Genomic DNA, 18,563 nt, shown 5'->3' with positions numbered 1-18,563 from the left:
TCAACTTAATTCCCTTGAGAAAACCCATGTCGATAGCATTCTGGATTAGAAAGGATAATAGATTGGCTATGAGAATAAACAAATAAGGGGATAAAGGATCTCCCTGTCGAAGCCCTCTAATGGGATGAAAATTCTGCAAATAATCACCATTCATTTTAACGCATAATGTTGTTGTTAAGATGCACTGCATAACTAATTGGACCCAGTGGGAATGGAATCCTAATCTGAGTAAATAATCCTTGAGAAAATCCCATTCAACACGGTCATACACTTTCTGCATATCCAATTTAAGAACAGCTTGAAAATGACACTTCCTTCTTCTTGACTTAAGCTGATGAATAACTTCCTGGACTAATAAAACATTGTCTTGAATTTGCTTGCCGCCCACAAATGCACATTGTTCCTCATAAATTAAGGTTGGCAGCATAGGTTTTAACCTGTTAGCAAGCACTTTAGATATAATCTTATAAGCAAAGTTGCACAAGCTAATGGGGCGATATTGATCTAAGTTTTTTGGGTTTGGGATTTTGGGAATCAAAGTAATAGTAGTTCGATTTAACTCAGAAGGTAATAAGCCAGAATGAAAGAACTGCTAGACTGCTTGAAATATATCCACTTTAAAAACATCCCAATGAGATTGATAAAATAATCCGTTCAAACCATCCGGACCTGGGGCTTTTGAGACACCTAATTGAAATGTAGCTTCTTTAACTTCTTCAAGTGTCACTTGTGATATAAGAGTTTCGTTCATATCTGAAGTGACCACCTGCGGACACTGCTCTAAAATCTGTTTATAACAGCGAGGGCCTAAAGTGGTATAGAGCTGTGAAAAGTAATTGGTAGTCATCTCCTTTAGCTTGCCAGGCTCCCAAACGCATACCTGACTTTCATCACGCAACAAATTAATACAGTTTCATTGTCGTCTTTGGATTGTGGTAGCATGAAAGAATCTAGTATTGCGATCTCCCCATTTTAACCAATTTATCCGAGAACGCATCGCCCAAAATTGTTCTTCCCTCTGCCAAACTTTTTGAAGCTCCTCTTTTAAAGTTCTGACCTGTGATTGATCCAAGGAAGTATTGTGCTAATTTGTCAGTATTTCCAACTGATGCTCTAATTCTGTCGCATGTTGCTTGTTGTGCGAGAATTTCTTACGACTACAACGGGACAAAGCAACAGCAACTACTCGAAGCTTAACCAAGAGAGTGGAATCCTGCACCGAAACAGAGTGCCAGGAGTTGTCAATAACTAATCTACACTCAGCATCTTGATTCCAAAAAGCTTCAAAGGTAAAACGCCTCTATCTTCGAACAACACAGGCTATAGAATCTAACACTATTGGACTGTGATCAGAGCCTACAGCAGGAAGAGCAAACACTTGTGCATTAGGGAAGGTCACATGCCATTCAATATTGCATAATGCCCTGTCAAGACGCTCCTTCACTAAAGCATCCCCATCTCGGTTGTTCATCCATGTGAAAGCACAGCCGTGAGTGGGAAGATCCAACAAGTAGCAATAGGACAGCTCGAAATGAAGACATACGGTAAGAGTCAACAGGCCTAGACCCCATTTTCTCCCAATGATTAAGAATTTCGTTAAAATCACCTATGCATACCCAAGGTAAGACATTATGATTGCTAAATTGCCACAAAGTTTGCCAAATATGCTAACGCGCTTGAAAAACAGCAGGGGCATGAAGACAAGTGATCCTCATGGTTCTGTCCTCCGAGATATACTGATAGATAAAGTCATAAAGATGAGGAGTGGAGGTGATATCTGTCAACCGCAGGCCATCATTCCAAAAAAGGGCCAAACCACCTACTAAACCAACAGGACTGAACACTTGAAGGTGCAAAAAATGCAAGGTACGTTTCAAGCGAATCAAAACCTCATCGCAATTCTTCGTTTCCATCAAAAATAACATGTCGGGCTTTTCCTTAGCCACAAGGGCTTTTAAAGCTTGGACTATCAGGGGATTATCCAAACCCTGACAGTTCCAACTAATGAGTTTCATCTATGACCAAGTGGCTGTTTAGGGCCAGCCACCGACGCCCATGATCCATCCTCACCCACCTCTAAGATTGGCATGTCTAGCAATAGAGAATCATCATAATTTGCCGGATTAACACTGTGACATCCTGAAATTCGACCCCATTTCGATAAAGTGAAATGGGCATTTCGTCAACGTGCCTATGGTCCTTTTTCTCTGAGCTGATCACTCACGAGTTAACTAACCTATTGGGTGAAGCCGTTAAGGGATGTATCCGCGGTAAAATCCCTAAAAGCTACCTAATTTGTTGGATTGGACTAAAATCATGTTTGATCGATTATAACCAGGAAATTGAATTCGATTTCGGGAATCGAATATTCGAGCGTGTCATAATTCATTTTTAGGATCTTGTCTCATCGTTCGTCAAATTATTGACGAGTCCAAAATTTCAAGAAAGAAATTATTGGAGGAAAAATTGAAGATCAAACGAAAATAGAAAGGGAAAGAGAAAAGAAAAGAAAAAATAAGACCATGTGGTGTTATATTATTTTATTTCTTTCCTCTCCCTCTCTCTTCCTTTTCTCTCTCTCTTTTCTCTTTCTATCCCTTTCCCCCCTCGTGCGAATTCTTTCCCTCCCCACCGACTCACTTTTCTCTCTCTTTCTCTCTTTCTTTCTCCAAAAAAACGTTTGGAACACTTTTGTACGGATTTTGTTCAGGGAACAAAAGAACAGAAACGCATTTGGTTGCGTTTCTGTTCTTTTTTTTTTTTTGTTCTCGGAACAAAATTGGAGCAAAAAAAGAAACACAAAAAGTTGTTTCGGAGAAAGAAACACTTCTTCGAAGGCAAAAAAGAACAAAAACGAAAAGAACAAAAAACAAAACCGGAACAAAATTGGAGCAAAAAGAACACACCGGCTGAAGCTTCTCCTTTGTGCGTGCTCGTGCTCTCGGCTGAAGCTTCGTTCTCGTGCTCTCCCTTTTCTGGCGTCTCTCTCATCTCTCCGGCAGCTCCCACTCGGCTGACTCTCCGGCGACTCCTCACTCGGGCAACTCACCGGCTGAAGCTTCCGAATCCAGTGCACGTTTCTGGTGCTCCTCCTTCTCCGGTCAACGATGGGCTTCAGCGGTAGATCCGGGACGCTCGCTTGAGGCTGCCGACGACAGATCTAGGACAGCTCGCTCGCCCGGATCCGCCGCAGATCCGGGACGGCTGCTTGCTCTCGAGCGAGCTCTGCCAGCTCGAGTGAGCTGCTCGAGCTGCAACTCGAGCTCGAGCAGCAGCTCCAGCGAGCTACAGCTGCTCGAGCGAGCTGCAGCTCGAGCAGCATCTCGAGCGAGCTACTTGAGCAGCAGCTCCAGTGAGCTGCAGCTCGAGCTGCATTAGATAGTTTTTTAGTCCAAAATGCTATCTTCTGTTTGAAAAATTCATTTCAAATCGTTATATTTGTTTCCGGTAGCTGTAATGTCCAGTGAGTATGCGATCTTCAATAGTAACTAGAATATTATAGAATGAGTTGCTGTTCTGGATAATTGGTTCTGAATCACATGAATATGTGTGTGTGTGTGTGTGTGAGGGCCAGTTACAGTGTATTCATGTTAAGAGGTCGTGGTAGTAATCATCTTTTGGTCCTTTAATGTCGAAGGATTGTTGTTAGAAATGAAATTTTACTGCAATTAACAACTCTCTTGCATTTTGATTTTGATTAATGCTATTTGCTGCCGATACATCCGGCAGGCTTAAGTATTTTAATTTTGATTCTCAGTGACGATTTTGAGGCCAAAGAGTGCAGTGAAAGTCACCAAAGATTAAGATGATGATTTGTGGGGATCCATAGCGGCACCGGTTCCAAAGAGCGCCTCAAAACCTGACTGTAAAACCTGCCGTAACAATAGATGACGATCCATGGGCTGCCATAGCCGCTCCTCCGCCTACCACCACTGCCAAGCCTTTATCGTCCAGTAGAATCTGAGGAGCTAAACCCACCGCTCCAAAATTGGGCGCACAGAATAAACCGGACATCGTCATCCGGAGTGTAAATCAGACAAATCAAGAAACAAGAACACTAGAAGAATGTGAGAGCCTGTACATTTTTGTCTTCAGGGGGTGTGGTTGACCAAATCAATCATAGCAAGAATCGGCACACATTTTGTTCGCGATAAGTTCTTCCTTTCTGGCAAAATTTATCATGTGTATAATTTCATTTGTAACCACTTGTAATGTGATGGCTCTTTTAGGCCGGACAAACATTAGTTACTGCTTAACGAAAGCGGGCGCACAAGTTGGTGTGTGTTTGCGACAATCTGAGTCCCTGTCTATTCCTCCTGCGTACAGCCATTGAATCGCAACTGCGGTTCGGCTGCCTGCATGAGCAGCTCTTTCGCGCATTTTGTCTTACGGCATGTGGTGTTGTGTGAGGTGAATTTGATGGAGATGTATACTATATCACAAGAGAAAGAGTTGACGCCACGGAAAATGTGATAAATTTATCGCAAAATAAGTTTTTGACCACTAAAACACAAATTGATACATCCAGTTGATGAGGGCTTGGAGACTGGCTTATTAGGGCACTTTTATTTGTAGTGGAGAGTTCACAAGAGAGCTCGGTATGAAAGCCATAGCCGATGGCAATGCAGACCTGGTATTTTCGTTTAAGGGCGCACATATGACCATGTTGAAAATATTTTCTTCACTCACCATTTTCAAAATTAAATTGATAAGCATTTAATGAGAATGAGAAATCAATATCAAGTTTATATGCTTTAAAACTAAAAAATAAAAAAAAAAGAACTTGAAAAATTTAATACAAACTTTAATTACAAAATTTTCTACGAAATATGCCATATGACCATGTTAAAAATGTTTGTCTTCACTAACCATAAACAAAATAAAATTAATGAGCATTTCATAAGAATGAGAATTCAATATCAATTTTAAAATTTATTAAAGAAAAGGTTTTTTTTTAATTTAGAACAGAAATTTTTTTGTCGTTTACCAAACGTGTTTCTGTTCTTTTTCTATTCTAGGAACAGAAATTGACTGAGTTATCAAATGTATTTCTGTTCTTTTTTATTCCAAGAACAGTTTTTTTTACACATACCAAACGCGTTCTTTTGTTCAAAAACTGTTCCCTGGAACATAAACATTTTTTTTTATTTCTCTTCCAGGAACAAAAAAAGAACAGAAGTGTTTCCATGCGCACCCTTCTTCTCTCTCCTCTCTCTTCTCCTCCATTCTCTCCCACGTGACCGAGCCCCTCCTTTCTTCTTCTTCGTGCAATCGAGCGGAACCCGAAGATAGAAAGCAGAAGCTACAGCTCGTCGTCACCGCTCGTTCCGCCGCCCGCACCGCACGCCCGCGCACGCCGTGCGCTCCGCCGCCGCCCCTTCGCGCCTCGTCATCCCCGCCGTGCGCCGTCCAGGCCGTTCGGCCTCTGTTCAGCTCGGTTCCGCCCCTGTCCGGCCACCTCCGGCCACCGTGGGCCACCGCTCGGCCTCGCCAAGCCGCCACCTACCTTCCCGACCCCTTGCTGCCCCCAACCAACTCACTTCCTCTCTGTTTTGCAGCAAAAACAGCAACCCACCGTGTGGGTTTCCAGCTGGTTCGAGCCCGCTTTTGGGCTGTTTCTGGGTCCCGAACCCAAGCCGTGCTTTGGGAAGAATCGTTCCTCGTTTCGTCCCCGTCGGATTGATACGTTTTGCGTGCAATACCGATGAGTAATCTCACTAATCCTCTCTTAGTAGACTAATGATACTTGAGGGTTGATTATTTTTAATTAATTAGGTTTAGGTTGTTAGATTAGTATGGATTAGTGTTTATTAGCCAATTGTGATGCGAATTACACAAATTGATTGTGCAATTAGCAAGTAGACATAGTCTACTATTTATTGGAAGTGTCTCGAATTCCAACCCTAATCGGGCTTCAATTTGATTATTCGAGCCTAAGTGGAATTTTTGGCATTTAAATATTATTTTTTGAAATTAATTAATTAATTATTTATTTTCCGAAAAATCAATAGTGATGGCCAAAGTGACCGGAATATTATGCTGATGACCGTGGCAAATTCCGTTTATTTAATCGGGCTTTATTTTAAGTTAAATTGAATTTCTTGTATTTAAATATTAATTTTCGAAATTAATTATTTAATTATTTATTCTCCGGAAATTGAACTTGGATGGCTAGTGGCCGAATTTTTATGCTGATGATCGTGGTGTAGCCCGTTTATTTAATTGGGCTTTAATTTGAGCTAAATTGGATTTATTGTAATTAATTATAAATTTTCGAAATTAATTAATTATTTATTTATTTATTTTCGGAAATTAAGGTCGGGTTAGTCGATGACCGAAATTTCATGACGATCATCGTGGTGAAGTACGTTTATTTAATGGAGCTTTATTTTGTGTTGAATTGAATTATTTGCGAAGGATGGGAATTATTCTTTAATTGGAAAATCATCGGTTATTAATTGAAAAATAACCAGGTATCGGTTGATATTGCCAAAACTATTTGAGCGGACTATGGAAAATGTGGGAGTTATGGAAGGGAAAATATTAGATTTTGGCTAAGGCTAGCCGTGTGCCCACGCACGATATTTTATTGGATATTTCTAATATGAAGAAATGAGGCCAAGACATTACTTTAGTTGAGGAAGTTAAGTGCGAGGCACAATGTCATTGGGCCGTGAGGGATTAATCGTGTTTTGGCTTATAGTTGAAACAAGATGATTATTAGAAGTTAATGTGATGTGTGTTATGTTGAGGGAAACCAATGGATCATGAGTAGGTAAAGGACTAAGTACTACACAAGTAGAAGATTTCGTGTGAGCTACCTCTAGTGCCTTATACCATTGCTTATTGTAGTTACATGGCGACCTGAGTCGCATGGGAATTACCTCTAGCGCCTTACAGTATTGATATGCATAGTGAAGGGCTAAGTGCTACGTCTCGTGTGAGTTACCTCTAGCGCCTTATACTATTGCTTTTGTAATGAAGGACTAAGTACTACACGATAGCGAGACTTCGTGTGAGTTACCTCTAGCGCCTTATGCTATTGCATTTTGTAGTGAATGATTAAGTACTACACGATAGCGAGACTTCGTGTGAGTTACCACTAGCGCTTCATACTATTGTTATTTGTGGTCAAGGACTAAGTACCGCACGATGACGAGACTTTGTGTTGGGGTCACCTCTAGCGCCTTGAACCTATATTTGAGTGGGAATGTTGAATTGGAATGTTGAGATTAATTATCGAGTATATATGGAATTACGGATATTATTTGATTCGTTTGTCATGGATTGACTAATTGATCTGAATTGGCCGGGGAAGAGTCATCGTTGACATGTAATCGACTAGGTCAATTGATCATTGTTTTGATATGATGTTGTGAATTGATTGATTGAATGGAGTTGATCGTGAGTGGTCTTGTTGGCGTGTGATCGACTGGGTCGATTGATCGAGATATCGATCTGTGATGTTATTGTTTGGGTGCCTATTGAACTGTGCTAATATGCAGGTGGAATCTGAGGCCAAGGTAAGTCCTCTGACCCGTGTGTGCATAGACAGCCCAGTTAGCGTATTGGTTTCCTAATCGAGTCTTAGTGGGGTAGAATTCGCTAAGACATAGTCTCATCCCAGTTTGGGGAAAACATTTCAGGACCTCGATGAGGAGCTGAGGAGGAGGAATCTGAGAAGGAGAACTCTGAGGTGAAACTGAGGAAGAGAATGATCTGAGTGAAGAGGAGTCAAAGAAGGATTAGGATGATACTGAGTATGACCCAGATGAGGATTGAAATCCCATCTCTTTGTGAACCCTTGTTGTTTATGTGTAGATAGAGTGAGACTTTGAAGTTGTGAATAGTTTGTGAAGTGCTCTGTCTAATGCCATGTATAAAGGTTTGGTTGTAAATTTCAATATGAAAAATATGACCTGCTTTTTTATCCCATTGTTTTATTGTCTGGGGATTTATAACTGCTTCCGCATGTGCTTAATGAATGAAAGGGTCGATGATACATAGTCTTGTGATATCGCATTTTAAACTCGACCAAGTAAAAGGATGTGTGCGTGCCCGAGGATGGGGCGTGACAAACACCAGGTATGTCATATGGAGTATAGCGTCTTGGTTTCTTAACAGGGCCAATTTTAATACTCTGACAAACGCCTTTTCCTTTCTTGGCCTGAGGAACTGAGGACTGCACTTGCACTCCTTTTAGCTTCTCTTCAGCCGGGATTAGAGCAGTAGTCATATTGTGGCGAGTCAAAGAAACAAGGCCTGGTATAGCATTGCAATCCCTCGGAATAATAGAAATAGCCTGCTGAGGAGGAACAGTTGCTTTGGGGGCAGGTGGTGGTAGAAGGGGGAAAGGTTGAGCTTTGGTGGGAGGCGATTCAGGTATTGTTTCCTCCTAATCCTCATCCACATCTGATCGATCATAATAGAATTGCCAATAGGGGCTATATTGCTGAACTTCTGCTTTTAGCTAGGGTCCAGAAGGAGTTTTTTCAGAGTCAGAAAACATATTCTCCTTAAAAGGTACCAAAGGGCAGGAGTCTGTATAATGTCCCAATCTGCCACATGAGTAACAGTAGTGTGGTAACCATTCATACCTGAAATCCAGCCAAAAAGTTCTATTTTTGAATTTGATTAATCTACTGTCTTCAAAGGTTCTGATAAAGCCAATTCAACTCTTGCACGGCCTACACGCAGGGTGGAACCAGTTATAAAATCAGACTTCATTTGCAGAACATTACCCACAGTACTAACGGCCTTGCGAATCATATTGTCTGTACAACATTCCAAGGGCAGACCTACCACCTGGACCCAGAACGCGCAGGTGGAGAAATCATAACAATGCAAAGGGGTGTTTGCAACCCAAGGTTTGAAATTAATGAGATGACCCGAGAATTGCCAAGGTTCGGTTTCTAGAATTCTCTGTTTTTCTGATTGAGACCTGAATTTCGCTAAATAAGTTCACGCTTTCCTCTACAGAATATCAACTTACTCCGTCCTCCAAGCCCTCTTCAAGACTGTTTGAAAAGCTTGAAAATTGAAAGAAGGATTGGAAGGGATTTTACCAATTAAAGTTAACTTGCACTCCTCGGCAGCTTCAGGTGAGGGCTCGACATGCCATTCTTCAATCTGTTGTTCAGAACATAATCTACCCAATTGTTGACAGAGTGCAGCAACTCGAGATGCATCAGGATCTCCTTCGCGAGCCATGACCAAAGTTAGGATGTCGCCTCAAAAGACCGAGGTCGAGATGAAGAAAATTGTGACATGCAAACCGAAAAACCCAAAGACCCCGTAAGGCGGAAGGAAAAGAAATTCGACAGACGAAAAGCCGAGGAAGAAGACATGCAAAAGGAAGGAGAAAGCTGGGTTAAGGGACCGAATGAGGGTACTCGAGATGAGTAGAAAATTCAAGAGACGAAGTAGATGAGGAAGAGAGGAGACTTTCATGGCTGAAACAGAGGTGTCGAGACTGAGAAAGAAAGGGTTTAAAGGAAGAAGAAAACTACCCTGTGGTAGAGAGAAACTCGACAAGACGAGAATAAGTAATTGTAAACTTGAGATTCCATATGATAGGTTACATCTTTTAAATTAAAATAAATAAATATATAAATCAGATGAAAAAAAAAAAAGAGATAGAAATTTAAGATATCTGCAATTTAAACATCTTTTTGTTAGGTAAAATTAATGTAGGATTTCTATTAATAATATCCTTTGACCCTCATCAATACTTTAATTGCATATTTTTGTTGGTACTTGTGAATAAGCTAAAAAGAGTATGCCCGTCTATGCCCGACAACAAGTATTACCCGATGAGAAAGTTTCGTTTTATGAATGTGTAAGTGATTTTGAGCCTCGCCTACTTGTAGCTTCTTTTTTTTTTTTAATTTAGGGATATGTTCAGCAAAAAGTCCTAAAACTTTTCAAGTTGGTTTAATTAAGTCCTAAAGTTAACACCATCAAGAAAGTTAACGAAATTATTGACGTGGCGCTGAAATAATATTTTAAATGAATTTTTATTATATATATGGATTTTTAAAATTATTTTTATTCAAAATCTTTAAAAATAAGATAAAAAAATTAAAAAGGAAAAGCTAAATTTATTTTAAAAAACAAAACTATTAAAAAAAAAAAGACTGCCGGTGGACCTTCCGCCGCCGCCCATCGCCGGAGGGGCGGCGACGGCCGCCGGGGGACGGCTATGGTCGCCGACCCTGGGCGGGGTGGCCAACCCTCGCCGGCGAGGTCTCTTCGGCCCAGGTGAGGGCCGGCTACCCCCGCCAGGTCGGGCGAGGACGCCCAAATCTGGGCGCCGGCCCTCGCGGGGGCCGGCGACCATCGGCAGGGTCGGCGATGCTCGCCCGGATCCGGGAGAGCAAGCGTCGTCCGACGAGGCCCTATCGGACGGGTCCGAGGGCGAGGAGCAGCCGCAGCTCGATGAGCCGGCCAACGAGGAGGACGAGGAGGAGCTCGAGGCCGTCGCCCGCTCCACCAGCTCCGCCGACGAGGACGACGCCGCCCCCGCCACCGACGACGACGAGAATGGCGAGGCCGAGGAGGAGGAGGACCATGAGGTTCGGTTGCTCGGCGCCCAGATCTGGGCGAGCATCGCCGACCCCAAGCGAGGGCGGTGAGGCCTCACCTAGGGCGGGTGAAGACCGGCCACCCGCCCAGGCCGGCGACCGTCACCGGCCCATCCCGGCGCCGTTGTTGGCCCCTCCGGCGATGGGCGGCGGCGGAAGCTCTACCGGCAGCTTTTTTTTAATAGTTTTATTTTTAAAATAAATTTATCTTTATCTTTTTAGTTTTTTAATCTAATTTTTAAATATTTTGAATAAAAATAAATTTAAAAAGCCATATATATAATAAAAAATTCATTAAAAATATTATGTCAGCGCCACGTCAACGCGACGTCGGCAATTCCGTTAACTTTCTTAACGGTGTTAATTTTAGGACTTAATTGAACCAACTTGACAAGTTTTAGGACTTGATTGCACTTTTTGTAAGTTTTAGGACTCAATTGCACTTCCTTGACAAGTTTTAGGACTTCTGCTGAACATATCCCTTTAATTTAATTTGGGAGTTAATTTCGAGGTCTATTTTATTTTTTCTCAGATCCAATATCTTGACACGTCATATATATATATATATATATATATATATATATATATATATATATATATATATATATATATATATATATAGTATTTGAGCAACTTACTTGAGTATATCATATTAAGATTAGTTCCTCTTCCTTACCCAAATAATCTAATGACATTTTCTGTTGACCATTCAAACCTCAATCATCGGCTAATAATTATGATTCTTTATGGACGTAGCAATGTCAGCTGCTCCCTTAGCACGGGACTTCTCTATGTCCCCGTGGTGAGATCTAAAGAATCTGAAGCGGAAATTTCGATCGCAAATGAATCCATGGCATTTACTTAAAAATTGAACCGGTCAAATGTTGTGTGGATAGAAAATATTCTTGAAAGAGTAAATAGTATTATGGGTTTGGATACTAGCCGAAGTACAAATAGATGTCGCCTGAAAGTTGAATTTCACCCTCAGGCAGTGCAAACTCACTAGCCATGATTCCCTAACTCTCCATCGCCCCAAAAGTACGCCAATTCGCGGATTGAGTACACTAATTATGAAGCATGGATGTTAGTTCCGAGGTGGTGACTACAATGGAACCGATTCCCAAATGAACGTCAACGAAGAACAAGGTGCCGAACTCTTTTATTTGAATATTTACTTCGACAACATTCTCATATATAGCAAAAACAGGTCAATAACATATGCAACCAAACAATCACCAATCAACTACCTCTCCATGAATAAATCCGAAATGTTTCTCTCTGTTTTTACAGACATGTTTGGCGAGAAAATGTGCAGAGAAAACTCACCGTGATGCCTGACATAGTCCGTGAGCACCTCTGCTTTTTGCGTAGCATCTTCAAACCTCTTCTTACACCTGTTCAACTCATAGCATATCTTGTTCATCGAACCTGCACTCATCAGGAACGAGTTGGCCTCAACTACGACATTCTTAAAAGCCTAATCATCAATCAGAATATAACTTCAAGCGTGAATTTGAGGCCTCGACAATCCTTACTCCTGCCAAACTACGCAGAAGCATTCACAGAGCAACGTGGATGGATGGGTTCACGCCGCTGCTTTGGTTGAGGTTAACGAAGCCAGGGACCAGGCCACTTGTCGTGGCATTCAAGTGGCCGGAGTGAAAGCTCATGGGGCGAGCCTCGCCAGCTTCCCATGCAGCAGTGTGTTGGTTTGCAGGATGCACCCGCGGCTCCATGGTGGCTTCACTAAGCATGTGCCGCACCGCGCCGCTGCCACTTCGCCTCCACCACTTATCACCTTCTTCTTCGACCACGTCTTTGCCTTCTTCTCTCGCTCAAGTGTTGATTGGGACTGCAATAGCGAGGGATATTACTATTGTTATTTCGGGATTTTTGGGGGCCAAAAGCAAAGAAATTGTAAATGATGCAACTCGCCAATCCATGCTCTCTTCTTCCCTTATCAATCAACAGATAACCTCACTTACCACCAAATAACCTTAGCGGCCTCATGAAAGAAACAAGAATTTGAAGTCCCCGTCATCTATTGTGTAGTTAACCGCCTCGTACTCCCCCTCCATCAGACCGAAGTTTTTATTTATCATCTTTCCTAAAATTTTATCATCTCTCCCCAATCGTCATTTATCAACATTATGTGGCGACAATTGATGTGTCATGAAGTGACACGTACATACATCGCTGGAGTGCCATGAAGCCAAAATCTAGAACATGTTATGTGTTAGCTGGGCTTTTGAAAAAGAGACTACGAAATCCAAACTCATTTCTCGTAGGACTATGCTGAAATCGATATTAAGATTCATAAACGTAGTCATAAACATGTATAATTTGATAATGACTATGAAAGGAGACCTACATCATCAATACGATCGTTTCTTTTTGTCACATATGTGACCAGATTATGTGCTATTAATAGTTATCTATGCTTGTCTTATACTAGTACCTATATGCTCAAGTTGAGAAGCTTTATAAGCTGTTGCACTAGGTGATGAAGTGGATTTAATCCAAGGATTTTCTCTTTGCTTATGGAACATTGCACATGCAGTCGCCTTGTAATACACCGCGGTCTTGGTCGATAGAGGGACAAGCCACATTTGAAAACGGCATAAGATCATACCAGATTTCTCTCTCACGGTACCTTCTATTACAGAGCCGTGGACGCTGATCCCCACTGTATCATCGGCCATGAGCATACTCACCCCTGCATTCCAGACCCTCGAACAAAAAACTGAAATTGAACCAGATGTGCCAGAAAATACACATCATGGGAGGATCGAAGGAACTGCTGCGTTCCAGAACATCCAATTCAAGTACCCATCACGACCAGAAGTTACCGTTCTGAAGAACTTCTCGTTGAAAATTGAAGCTGGGACGAAGGTAGCTCTTGTCGGGCCAAGTGGTGCCGGAAAGTCCTCTATTCTGGTCCTTCTGCTGAGGTTCTACGATCCGATGGAAGGAAAGGTGCCCATTGATGGGAAGGACACAAAGGAATACAACCTGAGATGGCTGAGGATGCAAATAGGATTTGTGCAGCGAGAGCCCATCCTCATTAGCTCCTCCATTAGAGAGAATATCTGTTACGGAAACTGCGGTACTTCATTGCCTCATTGGTGCTTTTCTTGTAGCATCTTCGAACCTCTTCCCACACCGGTTTAACGCGTCGCATCCATCGGACCTGCAAACACCAGCAAAGCGTTGGCCCCATCAAAACCATTCTCGAAAGCCTCTAAACGAGAATCAGAATCAGAATTAGAATGTGGTGATTTTTTTTTCTTTTTTTGGTTGCTTAATTTTTGAATTAACGGTCGAGTGCGTTTGAGTGTTTGAGTCCAGAAGCGACCTCCCTCGCTAAAGCAAAGAAACTTCTGGAAGGAAGCAAAGAGCGACTAGTGAGACGACTTTTTTGCATCCAAGGACGCGACCTTTCTATTATTTTGGATTTGGTCCCCTGGAAATTTCGTCATTTCGCCCTGTATCTCGAATTAAGGGACCTGTTACCGGAAAGTGTTGTCAAGATTTTCGGGTGGCCCAAAAACAGAAGTATTGTATCCCGGCCAAGAAAAAGCAGTGAAATTGTAAATTATGCAAACGTACCGATCGATTCTTTTTCCTCACTTCTTAATCAGAAAAATGCAAATGAAGCTATATGATTATTGGTTCAATACTCACCTAAAATCCGTATGATTGTTGGGCTTGGAGTCAACGAGCACTTTTTTTTTGGCCGAACGAAGGTCAACGAGCACGTTCACCGGCTAAAAAATAGTCAATCTTAATAATGGCGAAATTAAATTCACAAAAAATTGTAAAATTTCGCATCCATTCTTGTAGTGGGATTTTGTCCCCCCCAAAACTATTTTGAGTTCGTTCAATTTGATATGAAGAGTGATGTACTGCTCAAAAGTGATAGCAAGAAGGGTTTGGGATAGTTAAGACGGTCTTGAAAACTAAACATGGTAAATACTCCTTCACAATAAATTTAGACTCGAATAGAATACTCAAATCATTGTAATAAAGATGACATATATATCCCCCTCGAATGAAATTTCCTCCTAATGTAATAGCCTTGGACAATGAACCCTAAAAGGAAAACTAATATCTTTTTTTAAGTGCACATTTACCACTAAGATAACTTTGCAACCTAGTAGATATAATAAGAATTTAATTAATCTCATGTATTATTGTTATTGAGGAAGAGATCATCTTTTGATATCTTCTGCCATCTCGCACTCCCCCGCCGTTAAGTCGATTTTTTATTATCCCTCTTCATCCAACATTTTTAACATTATTAGCGGCAATTGGTATGCAATGAGGCAATACATACATAGCGATCACTGAAGTGTCGTTAAGCCATGCGTAAAGCAGGTTGGGTGCTAGCTAGACTTTTAAGCAAAGACTTTGAAACCCAAACTTGCTCCTCAGCACTATGCTGAAAGTAGTCACTAGATTTTCTATTGGATCCAAGAGTCCAAACAATAACCAATGACATCTTTAATATGATAATGCTAAAAGATGAATTGGGCGTAGTTAAGATAATAAATATAGTCATAAACATCTATGATATAATGATGGCCAAGAAAGGGAAGCTATACATGAAACATCATCAATACCACGTTTCAATTTGCCACACATGTGACTGGATCAAATGGTTTTGATATGTGTCTATGCTTGTGTAATACTAATACTAGTACACTCAAGACGAGAATCTTCATAAGTTATTGCACTAGTTGATGCAGTGGATATGGTATTATTGCCTTCGTCAGTCCAAGTTCCATCATCCCTTCTTGACATTTCTGTTGCATAAAAGAGTGGCTTGGGAGATATTTGTAGATCATCTACTTCTCTTTCAAGCATTTCCAAGACTTTCTGCATCGAAGGGCGATCGTTAAGATTCCATTGTATGCACCAAAGAGCAACTATTATCATCTTTTTTATTATTTTCCTCTCATCCTCACTAACTTCCACTGGAATTTCCAATTCTTTGCTAAGTTGGTCATAAACCCATAAAGGAAAGTAAGTATGACTCGAACACCCTGTAACCTTGTCCTCGTTCTTCCTTCTAGTGGCCATTTCCATCAACAATTTTCCAAAACTATAGACATCGGCTTTGTAAGAGATGCCTCCAAGGTTCTTGAAGACAAGCTCTGGAGCCATGTACCCTAAGGTTCCTCTTGCAGCAGTCAGAGACACGGTGTTGTAATCCGTGGGATACAATCTTGCAAGCCCAAAGTCAGAAACTTTTGGGGTGAAATCCTTGTCTAGAAGAATGTTATGAGGCTTAATATCAAAGTGTAAAATTTGGATATCGCATCCTCGATGAAGATATTCAATCCCTCTAGCCACTCCAAGAGCAATCTCATACACTTCCTTGCATTCAAGAGAAATCCCTTGTCCTCGTGAGAAAATGTGCTTATCCAAAGATCCATTATGCATGAAATGGTAGACAAGAGCTTGTTTAGAGCCCTCAAAGCAATAACCAATGAGCCCAACAACATTAACATGATGAATTCTGCCAATGATAGCTACTTCATTGATGAAGTCTTGCCCATTCGTTTTTCCCTTCTTTAGAATCTTGACCGCCACCTCACGGCCGCTCCGGAGTCTTCCTTTGAACACGGACCCATACCCTCCCTCCCCTAGCTTATCCTTAAGGCCACTCGTGATTTTCCTGATGTTCGAGTAAGAATACCTTATTGGCAAGAAATTGTTAGATTGCAAAAATTCTTCAACATTTTGATCCATTGCTAAGTGTCTTCTCCTCCATTTGCGTATTAGTAACATCATCACGCATGGGGCCCCCAAGATGAATTTCACAACCATGCATTGAAACACTATATATTTTAACCAATTTGAGGATGTGTTAAATGTTTTCATTTAGAGATATTAAATCAATTTCACAATGAGAAGACTATAGTAATGTTACCGATGCCAAAGAGCGAGAGCATCGCATAAGGGAAAGTGTCGCTCCGTATTCCCCAATTGATTTTGAGTTTGTAACCAACCAAACCTGAAGAACATTTAAAAGACACTTATTTAGACCATAATGAAGCAGTGTGTATATCGGTTCAGTCCACTAAGATTTGTGGGCAGAATTTGAACTAAATAGATAAACAATTGAATAAATAATGTATTTATTGTTATTTGAATAACCAATTCGTGCGTGTGTTGAATGTTTGTATTTAGGAACACTAACTTGATTTCACAATGAAGATTGTATTGATGTTTACCGAAGCTAATGAGCGAGATCCCTTCAATAACACTGGCAATTCTGGCAAGGTAAAAGGCGATATCTGCAAAAGAGATAGAATGTGTTTACTTAGATCATAATCAAATAGTGAGTAATTGAGTATATCAAGGTCAATCCACTAAGATTTACTGGCAGAATTATAATTACTTAAATTAACAAATGAATAAAAATGTATTCGTTGTCGTACTTATAAAATACCACAACAACATTGAACTAACTACATGATCTTACAGATGACTGAACTAACTACATGGTCTTTGACCAAATATATCTTAATAATATTTTGGGATAAGTACATTAAAAGTGTCATAACTTTCGTACAACATTCACCTAAGTGTCATAACACTTTTTTTTTTTTAATTCTCTTGATTGCCATAAATTTAAATTCGATCACTTAAGAGTCATCAGTGATTTGCCTTAGCGGAAAATTCGATTAAATGTAGATCATCCTATGTGACATCATTGTCATTGATTTGGACAATTAATAAAATTTTCAAAAATAAAAGAATCCACGTCGAAATGGAAAATTAATACAAAAAAATTTACGTAAGATGATTTGCGGGAAACGACATTCAAATGATCAATTTTACTTTAATGTGGCACTTAAGTGAACAAAAAGAAAAGAAGAAGTTATGGCACTTAAACGAGCACCATACAAAAGTTACGGCACCCTTGTTATTCATTATAAGAAATTGAACAAACTCAAAAGTCGTTACCTGTCTTGGCTATGCACTGAATTTGGTGCTTGTCATTGATGTCGCACATCAAATAATCTTTGCAATACTTTTTACAGGCTATTGGATGCCATGAAAGCTCAAACCCATAAACCATTAGATCATGAATTTGTGCATAGGAACGAAGATTGTCTCCATCAGCCCACCCTGGCATCATTGCCATATGCTCTATAGTGCATGCACTTTCCATATTCGAGACATTAGCATCGACCACGGCATATAATTGCCTTCTTGTACTGGAAAATTTTGAAAATTTGACCCCATCAAGGCATGACGAAGCATCAATGTATAACCGAGAAGCAACTGCCTTCGTGCAGTTCACAATTGAAACTGTCTTGGATAACTCTCCATTAGTGGATATGTATCCCCCGCATCTATACCGATCTGATTTGTCGTTAAAGAAGCTGTGGCATGACAAAGAGTGGAGAGGAAGAGACGAGTAATTGTCCTTTCGCAGCTCAACATCAGCAACCCTAATTGTGTAGTTGATATAGTTGATAGAACTTACATGATACTGGCTTGAGTACAAATCAAGAACAGTGCGGTTATTTACGCAGGTTAGTTCATAATCAGGATTGCCACAGACCTTTAAGTCGTCCCTCGGCCGAAACAGGTAGCTTATGTTAGCGATCTCGCCACAAGAGGCGGTGCATTGATTATTTTCGATGGGGATACTAAAAGACCGAGTAAGGAGTAGGAGGAGGAGGAGGAGGAGGAGGAGTTGATATTTGTGCATAGCTTATGCGATTGGAGGGAGCACGCATCAACAAAGCAAAATCTGAGTGTTTTCGTGTTGAGCTGTAGAAGAAAGATAAAAATGAGAGGAATGATTTTAGTTGCCCTGTTTCTTTCTTGAAATAATGACGAGGTATTTATCAAGAGAGGGGGAAAATTCTCCGACCCCAGCTAATTGTGTGGATGTGCGTGATCTGGGGTTTAGCGACCCACACCAATGGGACGTACGAGAGACGGAAAAGATTGGTAATG

At 40.9% G+C, this 18,563-nt stretch overlaps 1 pseudogene; it reads left to right on the top strand.

Annotated features, from left to right (window-relative positions):
• Positions 1-18,563, top strand: part of LOC104427059 — an 80,284-nt pseudogene that overhangs the window by 33,987 nt on the left and 27,734 nt on the right.

This window comes from Eucalyptus grandis, chromosome 11, assembly GCF_016545825.1.
Source record: "Eucalyptus grandis isolate ANBG69807.140 chromosome 11, ASM1654582v1, whole genome shotgun sequence".
Taxonomy (NCBI): Eukaryota; Viridiplantae; Streptophyta; class Magnoliopsida; order Myrtales; family Myrtaceae; genus Eucalyptus; species Eucalyptus grandis.
This window is presented reverse-complemented; position numbering and strand designations above follow the sequence as displayed.